Raw genomic sequence first — 20,318 nt, forward strand, 5'->3', positions numbered from 1 at the left:
TCCCCCCTTTGTGATGCTGCCCTGGAATCCCATCACCACAGGAACCAAGCAGAGTGGGATGATGCTCTCCCCACAGGCTTTCCCTTCTCCAGTGCTTCTTGGATAACTGGTAACCATAAAAAAAATATTTATCTCTCCCTTGGGAACCCTTGGGTTGCAGTTAGGTTACCCAAATGTGCAGATTCAGGTCCATTTGAATGAGACCTTTGTAAAAGATGTTTAAAATACTAAAAAACTTAGAGGCAGATCTTTTTGATAAGAAGCAAATCTGAAGAAAGTCAGCGCAGATGGGGAATTTATAACACCAGAGTAGCAAACAGCTAAGTGCAGACAATTTTTCTGGAAGCAAAATGTTTGTATATGTTTATCTATAACAGCAAGATGATTTTTTTTCAATGAAATAGGTTCTTATAATAGTAATGACATGATAAATAGACTTCTCAGTTGATAGAACTGAAGCTGAATTTAAATATCAAGCTCAAACTCTTTCAAAGCATTGAATTGTATATGCCAGTTTGGGTTACATAGAAAAATCAAAAAGAAAATATCTGAGGGAGAAAAGGGCTGTATTTTTTTTTTTTTTAGGCTCTACCCAGATTTTAATGTTCTTCCATTTCCAGAATGCTCACAAACACTGCTGATCTACCAAGATTTTTAGGAGACCATAAATCAGACTAAATAGCCCGTGAGAGCCCCATTTCTTTGGTTTGGAATCTGTCAAGGAAACTCATGCAGTCGGATGTAAGTTTAACCTCAAATCAGGTACAAACGCTGTCTCCACAGGCCACGGTTTTGGACCATGCCAAACAGTAGTCTGTAAAAAATGAGATGACAGAGGTTGGACATTGGGTTTTAATTTCTGGAGCCTGTTTATTGCTACCCTTCGTCAGCACAGGGAAAACATGAAACAGCCTGTGTCAAGTGCTGAAGACTGCTTGAGAGTGTAGGAGATAACTTGGTATTTAATTGAAAAATCTACATGAGAAACAGTTTCAAGAGTCAAAAAGAAAGCTGAAATATTTTTTACATCCTAACTACTTTTTGACACGTAAGCTTTTTAAGAAAATCCTAATGTTTGCAGGTGTTCAAATGTTTTAGCTGAAGATCCAATTTTCCATCACGAAGTGGCCTTGATGGGAAATTTCTGCCCACCACTCTGTTAATCTTAAGCAGTTTGTGGCAGGGAGATGAGATCAGGTACAGAAGCTAGCAGAAATTTCAGATAATCAATCAAATCCTTATAATCCTCAGGGCTAGTTTTGCCAGTCCTATAGTAGGCCTCATTATCATTTTGTAGTGGCTGATGTGCCATGTCCTGGGTGGACAGCAGAACAGATAAATGTTGTTGATGAATTTTGTTAGTGACTCGACCATCAATAGCTTAATTTTAGCATGTTTGATCAAAAACAAATACCTTTTAGGGACTTCCAGGAGATTTGGAGACAGGGGATGAAAACACTCCCTCACTGCCCGGCCCAACTGTCCTTGACAATGTCTTGCCAGCTCAGGACAGTCCTGAAGATTTGAATACCAAACTCTCACTTTGCAATGAGCAGCCACCCCCAGATTACGTGGTGCTTTGTCTTGAATATCTGCCCTACTACAGACCATCTCAGGTCTTTATGGGCCCATCTTCCTTCCTTGCCTTGTAGATCAACACAGAAACAGAAGTAAGCTTCGACGATGGTAAGGTTGATCACGAGCAGGAGGAGAATGAGGATTATTCAGCCATCTCCATGGGATATTTTCCATATTATAGATCATGCGAGAAGCATATTTTCCAGCCCGTCACACGTGGCCTAAACGCAGAGGGCGAGAAGCCTGATAAGGACTGGAAAGATGAAAGAGACGGTGGATGTGCAGAGGATGGTGGAGATGTTGAGAAGGTGAACTGGGGGGAAAATCCTTCCCAGAGATTGTGCAGTGAAGGAATGCTCCGTCCTCCATGAGTGGGAGCACCCACGTGGCTGGCCTTGGTGCCTCCTGCTCGCCCCGGGCCTAGCTGGCCTTTCCCATGGCGCCCGTGTCAGTGCCTGGGCAAGGCCCCTCCGCTCCCTCATCCAGTGAGCTGCCTCTGAGGGGTGCTTGTCCCTCTCCACAGACTCTTTCAATGTCTAAGTGATTAAATTGTGTTAAATATCTGCTAATGAGGTGAAATGAAAAGTTTAATGTTTCTGAAAGGAGTGGGGAAGGAGAAAAAGAGGTCATCACATCTCACACCATACGGCCTCCTAAAGCTAGGCCCTTCAGAACAAAATAGTGAATTGTGCTCTGAAAATATAAAACAAGAATAGATATCTGACAGGGGAGAGACATGACCCAGCCCTGGAAAGGTTCCTGTTCAAGTAACCCCCTGAAACAACCCCATGGACCCCACACCAGCTCTCTGGGGACTCTGTTGGCTCTGGATGAGAACTGTCCCATTGCTGTATCCCCAAAGGCAGTGCAGTGCCCTCTGCCACCTCCTTGAAGCCAGAAGAAAATCAATGCAGGACTTTCCAAGGTGTTCTGGGAGGTCTTAGCCCTTGGGGCAGCCAACCTACCCCCTTCTCACTCAGAAAAATCTTGTGGATTTTTATTGATTAACATTCCCATTGAATAGATATTCACCCCCCACTTGGAGGACGCATAACTAATGATCTTTCCAAAGTGTTGTCCTTGCTCTTCCACATATTCACAGCCTTAGCTCTTGGTCCTATATGTGTTTCTTTCAGACCACCCCACCAAGTCTGGAGACAGACAAGAGGGCACTTTCCTCCATGAGCATTGCAGAGCCAACACCCCATGAGCTCCTAAGAGACAGCGCCTCTGAAAAGTGCCTGTCAGCCATCTCCTTCCCCAGCCGGCTGCTGGGCCTGGACCAGCCCTTTTCTTCTGGCAGGTACTTCCCTTACTACAGGACAGAAGGAGAGCTCTGCATCGGCCCGGCTCTGTGTGACAGGTTTCTCACCAGGATAGAAATTTTGGAGAACGAGGAGGGAGGACAAGAGGGAGAAACCAGAATCTGGAATTTTGGTGCCAGCTGCTTGGTGTGTTGAGAACAAAGCAGCGAGTTTGTCTTTGTCAGCAAAAGGCAGAGACTGATTCAACGCGGGCATGAGTGAGAAGTTCTTGAAAACTACAACCACATGAACATCTGCATGAGTACAGAATAAAAATGCTCCTCCTTTTGAAAAAGACAGCAAGTGAGAAGCTGGGCTGTGAAATGACAGCAGATAGCTACAGACAGGGAAATGCCTTGCTTGGGGGAATCCAGATCAACTTGCTCTGCAAAACACGGCAGAGGAGGAGGGTGAAGATCAGAACTATGTTTTATTGTGGCTGATCCCAAAGGCTAGAGGCTCACTTGAGAACTTCTTCCCTCCCAAGAGCACGGTGGAGAGCTGGGTATGTCTCAGCCAGGCTGACCCCTCCTGGTAGCACTCCATTCGCTGTGCTGGGCATGGAGATCCCTGATCCCCCTGCAGCACCTGGCTCCTGCCATGCTGGATGGGGTACGAATACACATTTTGTGCAACTGCACTCAAGACCAAATGACAGAGGTGACCACGCAGATGAACAAGAGCAAATGCCTGTATTTACAAAGAGGAAAGAAAGTAAACCCACCTACAAAGACATTAAATGATTTGCAAATGGAAAATGTCCCTTATATTTTTCACCTGTACTGTCAGATTGCCCAGTATGAACTACACTTTTGCCAGGGCCAATGGTGACCTGTTCATGGGAACCCCTGACAGCTGTGAAACGAGTGAAATGACAGTGCCAGTGCAGAAGGGATGTGCAGCCATGGGAAATGGCCAATGGGAAAAAATAAGAATTATTTAAATCTAAGCTGCTTGGAGGAATTAAGCAGAGACATAATTTCCAGTAGGGATTGGGAAATACATTTCCTCTCCCCTCCACTACAATCCTCCCATTGTATTAATGGCATCTGTTAGACAACAGTCATACACAGGAGAAAAAAAGCATTTTTATTTAAAATCTTTGTCAATAAAACTTTTTGAACACATTTCCATTATGTCTGTCTTCATTTCACTTGCACAGTCTGTAATGAAAATGCTCTTGATTACTTTAATATGTGCAACCACGGGCTTCTATGAAACATCAGTTTTGACTCTGGAAGACTGGACAACGGCATCCAGGAGCAACTTGACTTTGGTGAAGCTTCACTGATTTACACCAGATGAGGATCTGTCCAGAAAAGCTCAACTTAATGTTTTCTTCGCAATTGTGAAATGTTGCAACATACTGCCCGTACTGCCAACTATGTCACCTCTTTGAGACACCACACAAGTTGATGAAACACGTCTTTTTCCTATTCCTGCTATGTGTGTAGGCAGTTTCTCTTCAAAATAGACACATTTACTCCAACCATGAAATTTAGTGCATCTTTGAGTGCTTCTGTAACGATTCCATGCTTGTTGCAGTAAACTTAAATACCTCTCTTTAGAGGTCTGCAGCCTGCAGCTAAATGTACCGATGTTACCTATTTTCTCTCAGTGATCCAAGAGGTAAAACACATCGTTTTTGGCTATTTCACATCTCCATAGTTAGACCACTTTTTCCCACGGGTGCATGTGGCACTGAGACCAGAAAGGCTACAGCCTTGTAAGCCACCTGACCATTTGGGTAATGATTTCTGCACTTGGGTGTTTTTGACAGGCAGGGAAGGGATTTTGGCTGGGTGCTGGGACCCACCAGAGGACAGGAACTTTGACCCTAGTCTTCCTGCTCTGCACCGCTCAGTATAAACCCCAAAGCACCACCGCTAGGCAGCAGCTCATATGTCCCACAGTGGACATGAGCTTGGTGCTGTTACAGGAAACCTGGGGTCAGCCGGATCGGTGACAATTCATCCCAACGTCCACACGCAGCTGCCTGGCTTGGAAGTGGAATGCAAGTAGAGCAGCCAGCATGCTTTTCCCACCTGCATCCCGACCTGGTGGATACAGCAACATCGTCCTGCCACTCATCCTCTTCAGTCATCGCCTTCTCACCAAATAACAAGAAGAATCAGGCTCTGGTTGAACTGAGTCAGGCTGTATGAAATAGCTTCTTGTTTTAAGCACAAAGGCGTACGTGTTGGGAATTTTGAAAGGGGGCCATACAAAATACTGTGGGATCATCTCAATTCAAGGGATTGGGTAGAGGAGGGAGGCAATTCTGTCTGAAAATTGGGTGTGATTTGTTATGAGAATATTAAATTTAGCCTTTCTATAAATTCAACATATTAAAATAGTTCACACTATGTAATATCAAATCCACAAATCTCTCTTACTTCCATTACATAAAAACTACTTTCTATTGGCTGTACTTGATAATTTATGGGAACTACAAACATCTGAAATCAAGGATTTGGGAGATGAGAATATTACATGCTTTACCCTTTTGGATCAGAAAAGCCTAGTTTTAAGCAAATGCCAACAAATATATCGTATGTTGCCATCTGGAAACTGGAGCTGAACAAACCTCATGATTTTAATATATTTTCCATCCAGCTTTTCTCTGAAGTAAAAAGGAAAGGATGGGAGGCAGCGTTGGAAGTTTCTGTGATTCTCTCTAAGGCTTACGCTGCTTTATTACTTTTCCACATAGTTAACATCCTGTACACAGACAGCAAATGATTTTTCTCAAACTGCTCAGTGGATCAGATTGCTACCTTCGAGAGGACATCATGTACCTTTGCCCCAAGAGAGGTCCCAGTCAGCTGGAAATAACAAACCGTTGAGTTCAGCTGAGTGTACTGATAATGTATTTCCTTTCATCTCTCTATTTGAAAAATTCATAATTATTGCTCTAAACCCTTAGTACTTCAATATTACTGGTCTTCTGGAGTCTGGAAAAACAATCCGCAATTACTTTGATGCATGCTGTGTAGTCTTCATTGATCCCATTTAAGCTTTTAATCTCATGAATTCACAAAGTTAATTCATAAAGCAAACCAAACAAACCACAGCAAAATATGCCCTTTAATAACAAAAGTGGTGATGACCATAACTGTCTTTGGGGATTTGCTCTAACGCAGGTTCTTCTTTCTCAATAGCTGATGTTAGATTTCATTTGGAAAGGGGGAAAAAGGACATAGTCACAAGGTTTGTTAATCTGCATACCCCTAGGGAAAAGTCTACTTCAAAGTCAGTATAATGGTTCACATAGACATTGCAGGGTGTGGAATTTGTCTCTGAAATCAGCAAAAAGGGAGTTTTTCTTTTAGAGCACTTCAGGCCTTAGATCTTGACACAGTGTCCTAAAATCTATAAGAAAACTCCTTCAGCCTTAGCTACATTGGTCTTGGGCCCACAATTCCCCCATCTGGTGCAAAGCGACAGGCTGAAATGTTCACTTCTGTGACTTGAACCCCAGCAGATGCCGTTTTAGGGAGAAAATTAGCTCACCAACATTTAACAGTATCAGTGGTGCATCCTGCCCCAAGGACTGCGATTAGCTAAGCTCTCTTTCCTCTCCAAAACCCTGATTACGTCGACGTATATGACTTAATAACTTCACTTTGAACTCCGTTAGAAATGAAGCTTTTGGCAAGTAGCACTTATCAGAGAGAAGCAGAACCCAGCATTAAACAAAGAAGCTTAAACAGGTCCCCTCCCAGCAAAGTGATCGGGGGAGTGGAAGTGATTCATTAACATGAAACAAGTTGGCTCCCATTCAGAATGGCATTTACCGTGAGTGATGAGAGGATACCTTGAAGTGGTGAAGGAATATATACCTCCCGTACAGACTGCAGCACACAAACATCGCTGGCAAGCCCGCTAGCTGGGGGAACAACATGGCTGAGACAGGCTGATCCTGTCCTTCTTTGTTTTGCCATTGCAATTTAGGAACCACATTGAACATTATACGCTATGTTTTGCTGAACAGGAATAAGTTGAATGTAGTGCCCAAGGGCTGTGCTGAGGGCTAATAATCCCCAGGAATAAATAGACATATGGATGGATGGGGAAGGAAGAGATGCGAGCTCCAGCGATGTGAATGGGAGCTGGTGCCTCAGGAGAGGAAGCAGCTGTGCTCCCAGTCACACCTGGCCCCTGAAGCAGATTTGGTTAGTCTGTCCTGACATACAAGTATATATCTATATCTGTCTCGATAGACAGATATCCATCTATCTAGGTAGATTTTATCTCTCTTAATTTTCACCAGAATGAACGTGTGAGGAATCCAAGTGTGGTTTCTGCCCAGAACAACAGTTCCCTAAAAAATGAAGAGAAAAGCTGTGCTGGGATGAAGGCGCAGGCTGTTTCTGCCTGTAATCCTTTCCTGGATAATGATACAGGTGGGAACAGATGAGGAGAGAACAAATAAGCCCCCTGACCTACGCAATCCCCCATAAATCTACCTGTCCCTACCCCAGTGCTACCAGTTCTCATTAACTCCCGCCAGACTCCCAGGCTGCTCAGGGCACTTTCGCCTTTCCCAGGAATGCGAGCTGATGAGGTTTGCAGGTGTGGATAAGGCAGCAATGCTAGCACCTGATACAAGTTATGCAGTCTTTATTTTGGCTTCTGCAGCAGCCATTAGAGTCTCACACGTGGAAAAAAAAGCACGAGCTATGTATTTCAGTTAACGGTGTTTTATCGAGGGCGGTGTCCTTGGGCTAGTTTCTGCTACTGGTGGATTTCAATGGGGACATGTATTTCCCAGGACAGTCTTACGACAGGATCACCTGATCTGTGGGGCTCCTCCAAGCCAATATTTGAAACATTGCCTTGTTGAGAGGTGCAGGGAATGGCTGTGTTTCTAGTGCTGCATTTCTCAGTATGTACACCCAGCGTATGGCGTTCTTGTACTATTGCATGGAGCGCAGCAGCCTGCATGGTGGTTGCCTGTAGTCCGGGGAAAAACTGTGGCACCTTCTCATGTTATTAATTTAGAAAAAAAGAATGCAAAGTCTGGGGTAGGTGTGAAATTGCTTCTGTTGCAATTGGACCAAGGAGCAAGCACGTTTCTTGCTGGGTAATACTAAGAAGTAAAGCCAAATGCAAGCAGTTAAAATGGAAACTCTTGCTGGAACAAGGTTTGAAGGCAGCTGGCAGTATGTGCAGGACAAAGGGAGTGTGGCAGAGAGTGAGGAGTTCAGCTCACCTGGCTGTGAAAATAGACACCAAAATGGCTGGGAGGCAAGGATCAGTGTGAAGGCTGCAGTTCCCTCTCTTTCCCACTCTGAAGCTCTGCAATGGCTGAGACATCAAAAACAAAACAAAACAAAATGAAAACAAAAAAACAACAACAACAACAAAATATAAAGCCAGCACAATATAAACCTGAACAATAGGGCTCTGACAGCTGCAAAGTGTTTGAACAACATGTCAGATGGGAAAGTTTATGAAATCTCCTGTATCCCACCGGAGCATGTGAGCTGCAGCTTTTCCTGGTTTCTCTGACCATATTTTCCCCATAGCTGCAATGCTGTCAGCATATGGGCTGCATGTGGATCCCAAGGAGAGGGGAAATCAACCGGAGGAATCGACCCGGCAATGCAAAGAATGAGGATGCTATGCTGTCTGCTTACACCAGAGGCTGTGCTCCACGTCCTCACCTGTCCCACCGCATCCTCCTGGGGACTCCACACACGGCCACAGACCTTTGGGTTTGCTCCCGAAGTCCTCCCCATCGAGCAGCAGTGTGTTTGTTTCCTCCTTTGAAGACCTCACTTTCTTATGGCATCCTCACAAATGTGTGTGCGAGGTCAAGGTGACAGCGCCTCCCTCCAAGCAGCTGCCCTGTTAGCACCTGATGCTGGATAATAATAATGATTAATGAATCTTAATCTTTCTGTCACAATTCCCTTTCATTAATATTTATATCTGGCAGATGTACCCCCAGGGGGGAGCTTGAATTGCTAAGTATTATACTGCTATGTACAGCTGGTATTTTATGCAGCAACTTCGAGGACATTCTTCTAAACAACTTATTATGTGCAATTTTATTTTCAACTCGTTGTTAATGCTGCCACGTGTCAGACTAGAGAAGAATGTTTATTTTAGTCCCACTTATCTGATGAAGTTAAAAAAACAACAACACTGAATACCAACGTTTTCAGGGAAAAGGATCTGATGTAAAAGAATGAATGCATGCTTAAACAACTAGCATTATTACAGAGGTCAAGCAGCTACAGATACACCACTGAGCCTCCTAATTACAACAGGGTATAATTTAAGGCATCTTTAGCAGCCGGTGATTTTAAACGTGTGCCTTTTTCCGGTTAGATGTATGTGTTCAGCTGCTAAAAAAGTCTTGTGAAGCACTTTTGGAAGAATAAACATTCAATTAAATGATCTAGTTGAGTCCTTATAATTGGGATGAAGTCTGTTTATAACTAATTCATAATACAACATCATTAGCCAAATGATTAATTGGTAATTACTCTATGAAAACAAATTAATCACCATGCTTCCCAAGCCATGATCCTCTGTCTACACTGTAGCAGGCCATTTGGCTCCGGTCTAAGATTGTCTTAATTTATTTCTAGTTATCCATCTAAGTCTTGGCTATTAAATTTGGAGGAATCTCCTCCCGGCTCTCAGCAACGCTCTCTCAGCTGCAGCAATAGACAGCACGAAAACCATTTTCCATTTTTTTAATATTTTATTACCTTCCCCAGGCATGTCTGAACCCTGACGAGGTGGATATTATTTCTTTGATTGTGCTCTCACTTGAAAGTAGGAACATGAATCTTGTGATTACATCCGCATAAAGACTAAGAAAATCAGCAGATGAGGATATCAAATGCGGTCAGCCTTTGTGCCTGAAACAGTCCTCAGCCTGCAAAGACTTCAGCTTGGGAGTCAGACTGCGCAAAATAGCTTTTAGATCACGTGGGCGCAGAGAAAACGCGAACAGGTTGTATGTAAAAATAAAATAAAATAAAAGCCAGGTGAATGTTTCTGAGTCGTCTTCAGGGACTGACAGAAACGTCCTCGCAGCTGTGAAAGTGTGGTAACGGTGTCCAGCCGTGTGCTGGCCGCCAGAAGGAGCAGGCCCGGGGCCTGAGGCCCGCTGAGGCAAGGCCGAGCCCCGCAGGGCCCAGGCAGGGCCCCTGCTTCCCTCAGCAGCACCAGGAGCTCATTTCAGGGCTGTACTTGGTCTTCTTGGTGGCACTAATGGCTGTGCCTTAAGTCGAGCGGCCTGGGCATTCCGGCTGGCCTGCTCAGCCTCCGAATTTCCCAAAAAAAGGTCGCAGAGGGTGCGTCTGTGCGACCAGGCAGGCATTTGGGGTGTACAGCCAGCCATGGGAGTGGTTGGCTCAGGGCCCGAGTCCAGCAGGGACATATCCCACAGAGGTGTCCACATTAACCACACATCCCTGCTGTCTGGCAGGTTAGCCAAACAGCCCCCAGTTTACCAAAATCAGATCTACCTGAAGCTTCTTGATGGGTCGGGTTTCTAGCACTGAGTGCCGCCTTCTGAGAAAACAATACATGAAGGCGATTTCTGTAGCAGCCAGAAAGTGGGCAAAAGCCCCTCTCTCTGGGTGGTAACGTGGTGACAGCACTTCACTGGATAGTTTGTACCAAAAAGGAGGACTACAGTGTTAAGTGACACAGAAGACATCAGCTTCCTCATGCTCTAGGTATGATTCATAGCAGATTTAGTGTTTTAACAGAATAAGTAGCTTCACTGATGTGCTAGAAATGAGGGTCGAGCCTGTTTTTCAGCTTGGATACTCCAGGGACCCTGTGCTGATTGCCAGATTGCTTCCTGGATGAGAGCGTGACTCGGCCATCAAACATTTTTTTACCCTTTGTATTCAGTTTTATGTACCCAAAGCTGCTCCTAATGGGGTGCAGATGTTTCTCATACTCAGTTATCACGGAAAATGGACAGGAGAAGGAACTACTGAAAACTCTGGAGGAGCTGAAGGGAAACCACGGCACTCTTGAATCACTAGCAAGGAAATCGCTAATGAGCTCTTTTTTTTTTTTTTTTTTTCTTTTTTTTTCTCCCCCTCAAAAATCAGTACTGCTGTCTCATGGGGAAAAAAAAAAAGGCCAGAAAATAGGATGATACTGCTCACGGATAATCAAGGAATTCTGAGGTTTAATAAAACATGAAAACTCTTACAACAAAGAGGAGAGAAGGCAGCGGGGAGCCTGGCAGCTGGAGAGGCACTGCCAGGGGTGGTAACAGCACCACTGGTGCTGCTGGCACTAAATGCAGCTCATTCCCTTCAGATTTCCCAGTGCCCACACAGCCAGGGCAGCTCTGCAGACAGAGCCGGGGTGCTGAGTGATGGGGGTGAACAAAGCACGTCCAGCCAAAGCACCTCCAGGTGCAGCTCTGAGGTTTGGGTCGCACAGGCTGGAGGAAGCGCTGCGCAGTAGCTAGCAGCTAGTGGGTGATAAAACAAGCTGAGTGTTTCTGTTTGCCTTCATGCACAGCAGTTCCGTACATCTAGTTTTTGGTATGATTTGCATGATTTTCATCCTTTTTCCACCGAGCAGCAACAGCAGATGGAGTGGGAAGATTCTGGGGTAGTTCAGCAAACGGTCATCTGGTGCTTCCTTCAAGTCTCTCACCAGGAGCATTTTTCTCACTCTTGTCTTTCGTCTCAGCCTTTTTGCAATCACATTGCCCTTGCCATTGGAACACAGGGTACCTCATGCCCCATCCAAGCAGTGCTGAAATAGGAGCTTCCCCTCCTTCCCACCCCACCTCCCCGCACAGCCCCAGCCTGCCTTTGGGAGGGTCCTCACTCACCCATGTCTGCCCCAATCCTCATGTAGCAGCAGCGACAAAAATTGAATCAGCTTTGGATTTATTCCTCTGGCATTACTCTTTCTGACAGGGATAGGCAGAAAGCCAGAGAAAAGATGCTGAAACTAACATCAAGCAAATAAACCAAACAGACAAACAACAAACAAACAAAAAACAACCTGGGCAGATAACTTTATTCCGTATATATAAATGTCACAGTCCAGACTGGAAAGGGCATTTGCCACCCTTAGCCCTTTCAAACCAGTCTGTTGGCTGCATCTGCTAGTTGGCACCTGCATGTACTCACTGAACGGAAAGTAATTGCTTGTGTGACAAACCAAATGCTGCAAATCACGGTCCTAGAGGTGGTCTGCATCAGAGCAGAGGCATGGAAGAACTGCTGCAGCCTCTGCTGGACAGCAGGATTAGAGGGAACCCGAGAGCAATCAGGAGTAAAACCGTGGCAGGATTTTTAAGGGAAGAAAACAGCTTTTTAAACCATCGCATAGCTGTCGATGAGTATGGCATATGCATTTAATGTTGAAATGAAATGGATTTAAAAGCTGTTGTAAAAAAAAAAAAAACGATCTCAGTGGCTGAGTCCTGTGAAAGCACCTCCAGGATGTCATCGGTCGGAGAATTCTCACTGCCCCGGCCACTGCCTGCCACTCGTGTCCCTGTCCCCGTCCCTGTAGGCTCCCTGCAAGCCTCATAGTGGCACCTTCAGCCTGGTGGCAATTTTTCTTGAATTAGGGAAAATCAAAGGAAAGGACGGCCTGGTTTTATCATTAGTTAGGGCAAGAAGGTGCCTTTGGAAACAGAAAATGAAGGTTTGAATTACACGGAAGGAGGGAAACACTTGTTAGTGCCTCCTGAAAGGTGATGCTGGATCCCCGGTGGGTGAAACCCCTGAGCCCAGGCACCACCTGGGACCACCCCGGTGCGCAGCTGAGGAGCTCCCCCTGCAGTCACCGAGCAGCCCAGACAAACCCAGCACCACAAAATCACTGTCACCATCTTCCCAAATAAATGAGAATATTCTCATATAATGAAACAAACGTGCCGTTGTGCTCTCGGCTTGTTGTACGGCCCCTCTAGCACCCAGCGCATCATCTGCACCGCCTGGGGAAGGGCCGGCACCGATGCTCCGGGGGTCCCGTGGGACAGAGCCGTGCTCAGCCCCTCAGCTGCATCCACGAGCCACGTCACCTACACCAGCGGGTGCTTTAGGGATCCAGGCAAACTCCCGTATTTCTAATTTCCCCCTGCAATGCCTGCTTTGAAGAAAAATGAGGAAGCATGCCAGTTAATCAGAGGCACGAGTAAAGTGTTGCCTTGCAGGAGATGGGGGAACAGGTTATTTAAAAACCCTCAAGGAATAAAGTTTCTCCACGTGTTGCGATTTAGTATCCAAGCAATTTTAAGAGACTGTTGCATAGGGCTGAAAAATCTTTAGCCGCTAGGCTAAGAAGGAAGTTTTTAGCTGAATGACCAAAACCATTAATTTTTCATCCCTGGTACTTTGGGCCCGCATATCTGATAGAGACGGATGCACCAAAGCTTGTCTGAGGAGCTGATGGGGGAACAAAGCAAAGGCCTGTGGAGGGACAGTTGTCATGGCAACTGCTCGGAAAGCACCCAAAAAAAAGCTTTTTTTGGCTGGGTAGTTTATTACGTTTCCTTTTGGTGGCACTGTCTGCCCAAATATTATCAAATCACCAGCTGCTGGAGCAGGTGGAAATCCCTCCTGCGGGTTTGGCTTCTGCCGGGTACCAAAATGGGGCCCTTGTGGCTTGTAGAAATGTATCGCAGCAAATTTTTCTATTTGTTTCCCCAGGTTTTGGAGGAAAGGTGTCGATCAGGTACAAATTACAATCAGGCAATTAGCTATCACCGCAACAGCAATAAATATCCGCCGGGAAAACCAGAGAGCCACTCCTATCGCTGCTCCAGGCTCGACCCGAAGTTTTCGTGCATAACTTCCTTTTGGTAGCGGTCACGCCGAGGGGCACTCTGAAATAAGGACTCAGAGTGATGAGCCTTTTGCAAAAATAACACATTCTGAAGAATCAGAATTTCCTTCAACTTTGGATAAAGGTCCCAAAGGCACGGTTCTGATCACATTTCCGACAAAGTATCTGACAAAGGCAAGTTGGATACTTGCCATAAAGAAGTTGAAGGGTGAATTCCTGCCTTAGGCACAACGAGGATGTCTTCAGCGGAGACAAGGCTCCACTTCTAATTTTCCAATTTTCTCTTTCTCTTTTATTTTTATTTTTATTTTTTAGTCTGAGCCCTTCGCTGCTGCTATCTTCAGTTTTTTTTCTTTCACTAGTGGTGAACTTGTGAGTCCTCCCAACAAGGATGAACACGAATTCTTCCTACAGTCTCTGCAGCGAATTAATGGAGCTTAAATAGGACATTGTGTGCAGGGAATCAGTGGGACTGAACACGAACAAAAGACGCTTCTCCATTAACATAAATGAGAAACTGTCTCACTGTGCTTGTTTAGTCAAATTGTTGCCCGCAAAGAAGTGGTGTTTGCATCTCTCGAGTAAATTTTCCTGCAGATTTCAAGTGTTCTGATTAGGATTTGCAACTTCAAAGATCTCGGTTTAACTCTGTTTGCCATTCTTCCTCCTGGTGTTATTGATTGCAGAGATGTTTCCGTGCAAATAGCAGTGCTCACCTTTTAAAATTAGCCTGCTCCTCGTTCCCTGATGATGAGCTGCTACCCCAGCCCAGCTGGGCTTGGCAGCGTAACAAAATCCCTTTCCTCCAAGAGAATAATAGAAGCAGAAGGGTGGAAGGATGCTCGGAGGGGTAAACATGGAGGAAACTATATTTAGCTGAAGACAATCATACATGCGCACACACACGCACACAAAGCCACAACACTAAATTTGAGGACTAAATAATTGCTCGCAATTAGTGAGAATTTCAGGGCAATTTACAAAAGCCAAGCTCCAAATTGCCATTAGTTTTTCCAAAGAGTTAGATATCCAGCTTCCATAAGCAGAAAAGAATGTTTTCTTCGCATTTCCATTTGCCAACTGGGTCTGCGTGAGAAGCCGTGCACTCACGTGCTGTTAGTGCACATGCCAAACACCGCATCTGTGTTAGCAGGAGGGGAGTGATCTCATGAAGCCGGAGCTCAAAGGGAGCTCCTCTCACCTGCTGAGTCCTTGGCTCTTGTCTGGCATGAGATGAGACCTGAAAGCCAGGAGTGGGGATTATTTTACCTAAACGCGGATCTCTGGGGTGCAGATGCGTACAGCTGGGCTTAGGTTCCCATCGGGTCACAAGTCACAGCTCATCCTCGGGCAGGTACCTGAAACAGGGCAGACAAAATGCACCGTAGTGCGTCCCGCTTTGTCTGCAAATGGTCCCACTTTGACTGCAAAGACTCGGGCACTGACAGCTGAGGGAGGGAAATGTAAAGTTTGTAGGGACAAAACCCGTCCACAGAAGACACCTCCTCCCCCTCCCCCTTGGCTCCTGTCCTCTCCGTTTCCCTCCAGCATCAGAGAGGGCAGGACAGCCACCGCAGCTGACAAACCTCTCTTAGGGCTCCACGCTTCTTTCAAAGCTTTTTTTTTTTCTCCATGTTTTCACTGTTGTTTTCCAGTAGAAACTGGCTGAGGCTCAGCTTTTCTCATTCAGCTCTTTGAACAAAATGACTCGGTTTTCTGCTGAAAGCACCAACCACCGTCCAAGGGATGAAAACCCCAGAGGACCTGGTTAACTGCCAGGGGCACTTTCAAGGACGTTTTGTCCATCAGGAGGTCACTGCCGGGGAGGTAACACCTGACGGTCACGTTTAACATCGTTGGGGTTTAGGAGGAGGGCTGGGAGAGCCTGGGCAAGGCTTTGTCCCCCAGCCGTGGGCAGTCAGAGGGTGGCAAACGCACAGTCCTCCCTGCAGCTATTTCCGGGACTTCAGGGTGGCTGTTGCAGATGCTTGGCTGATGGAGCATGAAGTTCCTCAGGCTCGCAGCTTGCTTGTAGCTTCCAGAGACACTCCTGCCTCCAACCTCAGAGTAAACCTCCTCCCTGCTCCGCTGCTCTTTCTACATGCCCCAGTTCTCTCTCTGTGAGCGTGGAGGGTCTAACACAGAGGAGAGCAGGTCACGGGAGCCCCCATTTCTTTGAGAGAGCTGGGGAAGTGTTATCCCCACGACTGTCACCTTGCTATCGCAGGCTGCACGGCCCGCATTGCTGAATGTGCACTGGTTGAACACCAACCCGTCCCTCGATCTTCGCGTTGGCAGCTCCCTGTCTTCTCTGCCTTATTAAAGCTGGCACGGCGGTGGTGCTGGTGGCAGTGTCCCTTTGCATACGGAGCATGGTAGCGGCCAAGCAGGCGGCTGTTGGTGCTACAGTCAAAGCTTGGAAACTCGTAAATGCTTTGGGCAAAGTGCTCCACTTAGGCTCATTAGCAGTACAACCACACGATGCCCGCCCAGGCGCCTCTGCCAGGGAAACTTCCTGCTCTTTCAAGGCCTTATCAATAGCTGCAGTGTGGCAAACGGACCTGGGGGATGGGAGCAAGGAGCGTGAGTCACAGCTGGCTGTCTTGTCCCTGCACGGCGGGGAAAAGTGCCTCTCCATCCGTGCTGCAGCCGCCTGTTGCAATATTGCTCTGCTCCCTGCTTCGAGCATGTCTGCACCGAGCCGGCTCACCCCAGCCAAAACCCCTGCGGCTCGTGGGGATGGTTCCTGTGCAGGAGCACGGCTGCAGCTCCAGACTCCAGATGTGGCCGCGTCTCCTGCTCGCCAGGAGCTGTGGCAGAGGAAGACATCGGGACGTGGGAGAGGGCTCTTCGTGGCCCTCCTGCTGGCAGGAGCCTGGGGACGGCTGATGGGCACTGCCCTGAGCGCTGGCTGGTGCTCGAGGGTCTGGGGGACGCGTTGGATGTACCCCTGAGATCTCCCCATCCCCAGCACCTCCTCTCAGGTCTGCTTCAGCATTTGCACTGACAATTTGGGGCGAGGAGAGGTGAGAATGTTTCTGGAAGACTTCATCCCTATGTGCTGTCTATTTTAATAATTAACATCACTTTTACAGCAGCAAAGTGCCCATCCAACCGTGGGGTTAGGTAGATTCTTGTGTTGCTCAAAACCTTTGGGAAGCTCGGTTGAACTTGCCCAGCTCTGGGCACTACGTGGTGGTCAGACAGGCAAACGGGGCTTTGGGATGCCTGACAAAAAGGGCTGCTGAGTAATGAGGGAGATGGCAAAGAGGTATTTTGTGAATCTGCAGTCCGAGCTGAGTCTTGCCTGTGGGTCTAAAGACATATCTTGTCCTCATGGGACACCAGCTACTCCAGACATCTTGCAGAGATGTTCCCTACAGAGTAGAATAGCAAAAGGGGGATGAAAAGAGCAGGGGATTCCCCTCACTGCCTAATTCTTCCTGGGAAAGGATTTCTCCAGCAAGATGTAACCAGGCTGAGGGCAGGGAAGGGCAGAGAAGAGCTTTGCAGCCATTGATAGTGGGGACTCTGTGCGTGCTCCCAGTCTTCGTAGTCCTTAATCCACCTTCTACACATTCCTGCAGAAAGCACTTATGTCTCCCTGCCCGCAAAAAGGAGCTTGGCGGGTAGCTCCTGGAGGGGACAGCTATTTCTGCCATGTGGCCCCTGACTTCCCGCTGCCTGGATTTGCCTGGCAGATGCAGCCCGTGGAGCTGCCCCCTTATCACAGCTTGCACATTGCTCGGGGGGGGCTGTACACATCGCTCTGTAACCTGCTGGCTTCTGCTCATGGGACGCAGCCCCTTGAAGAGACCCCAGGCATTAGACCCCAGTGCCCTGTGACTCTGGCCACAGCAGCAAGCTTTAATGTTGTTTTGCTTGTATCTTGCCCAGCAGTTGAAGCCACAATATGTTATTAAAAGGTTAATATTTAAAGGCAATTTATCCCTGGATCAGCAGGATTTGCAGTAAAACGCATCACAGTCCGCAGATCCTTTGCAGTTGGATGAGAAATGTGTAATCCCTTTTCATCTCTCACATACCCTCTCTGCTGAGTTGTTCTTTTATTTCCCAGCCTGGTCACGTGTGAATCGGCCACGAGTTACCAAGTCCCTCGCCCACAGGAACTGCAGGGCCCCTGGGAAGGTGTGGGAAGCTCCTTGCCTTGCACCTCTAGCACTGGCACCTGCTGGACAGGGGAGTGCCGTGGCGTGCAAAGCAACGGCTTTGTGCTGAGGAGGAAGAAGAAACAGCAATGCTCAGGAGGACACAACCTCCCCATTCCCCCTCTTGGCAGGAGGCAGCAGATTCCTCGTCCCTAATCAAAACCACGCTCATCCCCCCCAAGCCAGTGCTTCCTGTGAGCGGCTGCAGACCCAGGCTGGGACCGAGAGCAGCAGCAGGGTTGGATCCCTTTCCAGCTCTCCACAGGACACTGCCGCTGCTGTCAGTAAGAGCAGACCTGGGAGCTGGAGCCGTACAGGTCTGAGCACGCAGAAGCACACCTGATGCCGTCTGGTTGGAGACAGGAGATGCTCAGCCCGCTGGCGGGACTCGGCAGCGGGCTGGCAAGTATTTTTCAGTGCAAAAATGCTCCTGCTAGTGCCCCTGCCCAAAGCGGGGAGCTGTCCTCCTGACACAGGAGCACCGTCAAGAGCAGCTCAGCTCCTTTCTGCACCCACCCTGGCTCCTCTACCCCGCTCTTCCAGGCTGGGAGCGCTTGCTAACAAGTCTCCACACCACTTGCTTCCAGCCCTCCGTCCAGCACTGCACAAAGACCGTTTCCCTGAGTGAGCAGATGTTCTGAATTTGGCATGGAAATGCCTTGCTTGGAGTTAGAGAGAATTCCCGTGATTAATGATTGATGCTGCTATCTGAATAATTACCTCAGTCAGCCAGCTTTCCTCCTGGCTTTGCGAGAAAATATGCATGGAAAATGAGGAGAATATCCTCTTTCTGTATTACTGCCTATATGGAATTTTTCTAAAAGGAGGGATACAAATATATTTGGGAAAACAAACAGCTGACAAGCTTACAAGGTGCCTGTGCACGCGTCCTGTCTCCAGCACTGACGCAGGAGCACAGCCCCCCCAGCCCGTTGTTAGAGACCTGGTGGCTGGGGAGCAGCCTCTGCATGGAGAAGGTGCTCGGTTATATACATCGAAAAATCTCGGGTTTCAGCCGTGGATGATCTGAGCTGATAACCACACACCTAATATCAAATTTCCAGAAGCAGATAAAAACTCCCTTCAGCCAACTTAGTGATAACATTTCTTGTGTATGTGTGCGCGCACATAAGGAGACATTGTTTTAGGGTCAGTTTGAAAAATCATGTCTCTTTTTGTGGAAAATGTCGATTTTTTTTCCAACGGAAATTCAAATACCAATCGTTTAAGCCAAAATTTTAAATATTTATATTTTAATCTAGTATTTTGGTGTTCAGGAGTTCTTGTTTACGAGCTACCAACATGTTCTGCACTTGCCAGAATACGCAGACAAAATAGGTTTCAACAAAACCAACGTGGTATTCCGGGAAGGCGATGTACCAAGCCCGATGCCAACCCTTTCAGAAGGCATCCCAAACGGATCCGAGGAGCTGCTGCCTGCAGCAGTCTGACCTCTGCAGCATGGGGCTCGCTTCGGGCTGCAGGAAACCGATGCCGATGGGCAGATGTATGGTGTGGAAGGGCCAACACGTCTTGCGCAGAGCAAAGTCGTGCCCCTGAAGTCAGAGCAAGGGAGAGAGCTTGAAGTGATCCGGTTAAGGAGCTAAAGGACGTGCTCCATGGCCGGATGCAGACATAATTCAGACACATTTCAATTCAATTCAGACATAAGGCATCAGATTTTGCTAACGCAGGGGGCAAAAGAGCCAGGCAGGGCTTAAAGTCGGGTATTATCCACACAGGGAACTGAGTCCAGTCTGCAGCGTGGATCAGACGGGTATGTGAGGAGTTACCGGAGAAGGGTTGGGGAGCAACGCGCTGGGCACCTGGCGCGTCCCTCCTGTGGTTCTGTCGCAGCGCTCGGCGAGCGGGCTGCGGGCGCACAGCTGGCACCAGAGCGAAACCAAACAGGGCTGGGCTCCTGAGCGAGGGAACGGCCGGGCTGGGGGACAAGCAGGCAACGGGGGTGTAAGTGAGCTGTGGGTGCTCTGGGGAAGGAAGGGGACAGGGAGCGATCCTTCACTGCTGCGGTGGGATTTCAGCGTCACGCGGCGATGTTTGCCGCTTGTGCAAAGCGGCGTGAGACAACTTTATCTCCGGACTCCTCCACTTTGAGAATTTATAAACAACTCCTAGCAATCCCTGGCTTCTCCCTCCAGTAAATAAATCCTTTCCCCAACCGCCCGAGCAGAGAGGGAGCAGTTCTGCTTCCCCCCCCCCCCCCCCCCCCCCCCCCCCCCCACCTCTACCAGCCCCGGCTTGCGCAGCAGCCTTACCTGGCCGCGGCAGCCGCCCCCCCGGGATGGATGCTCCGGGTGCCGGGGGACACCTCCAGCCCGGGGACCCCCGGTCCTGTCCCTGTCCCTGTCCCTGTCCCCGGCCCTAGCCCCAGCCCCAGCCCCAGCCCCGGCCCCCCCCCGGCCCCTGCTCGGCCGCTCCCCGCCGGGCCGGGCTCTGGGCAGGGCGG

At 47.9% G+C, this 20,318-nt stretch overlaps 1 long non-coding RNA gene across 5 annotated transcripts; it reads right to left on the reverse strand.

Moving 5' to 3' along the window:
- Positions 1 to 4,000: 4,000 nt before the first annotated feature.
- LOC106032647 (uncharacterized) lies at positions 4,001 to 20,247 on the reverse strand. 5 transcript variants are annotated; one of them, XR_010824873.1, is made up of 5 exons: positions 20,128 to 20,238; positions 14,884 to 15,040; positions 8,552 to 8,751; positions 8,098 to 8,192; positions 4,001 to 4,191 (listed from the first exon to the last, which is right to left on the reverse strand). It is a non-coding gene; the product is annotated as an uncharacterized lncRNA (long non-coding RNA). The 5 variants fall into 5 exon arrangements; XR_010824874.1 differs by having other exon boundaries at positions 4,005 to 4,191; positions 14,952 to 15,040; XR_010824875.1 differs by lacking the exon at positions 14,884 to 15,040 and having other exon boundaries at positions 4,010 to 4,191.
- Positions 20,248 to 20,318: the final 71 nt, after the last annotated feature.

Source organism: Anser cygnoides, chromosome 14 (genome assembly GCF_040182565.1).
Source record: "Anser cygnoides isolate HZ-2024a breed goose chromosome 14, Taihu_goose_T2T_genome, whole genome shotgun sequence".
NCBI classification, from domain to species: domain Eukaryota; kingdom Metazoa; phylum Chordata; class Aves; order Anseriformes; family Anatidae; genus Anser; species Anser cygnoides.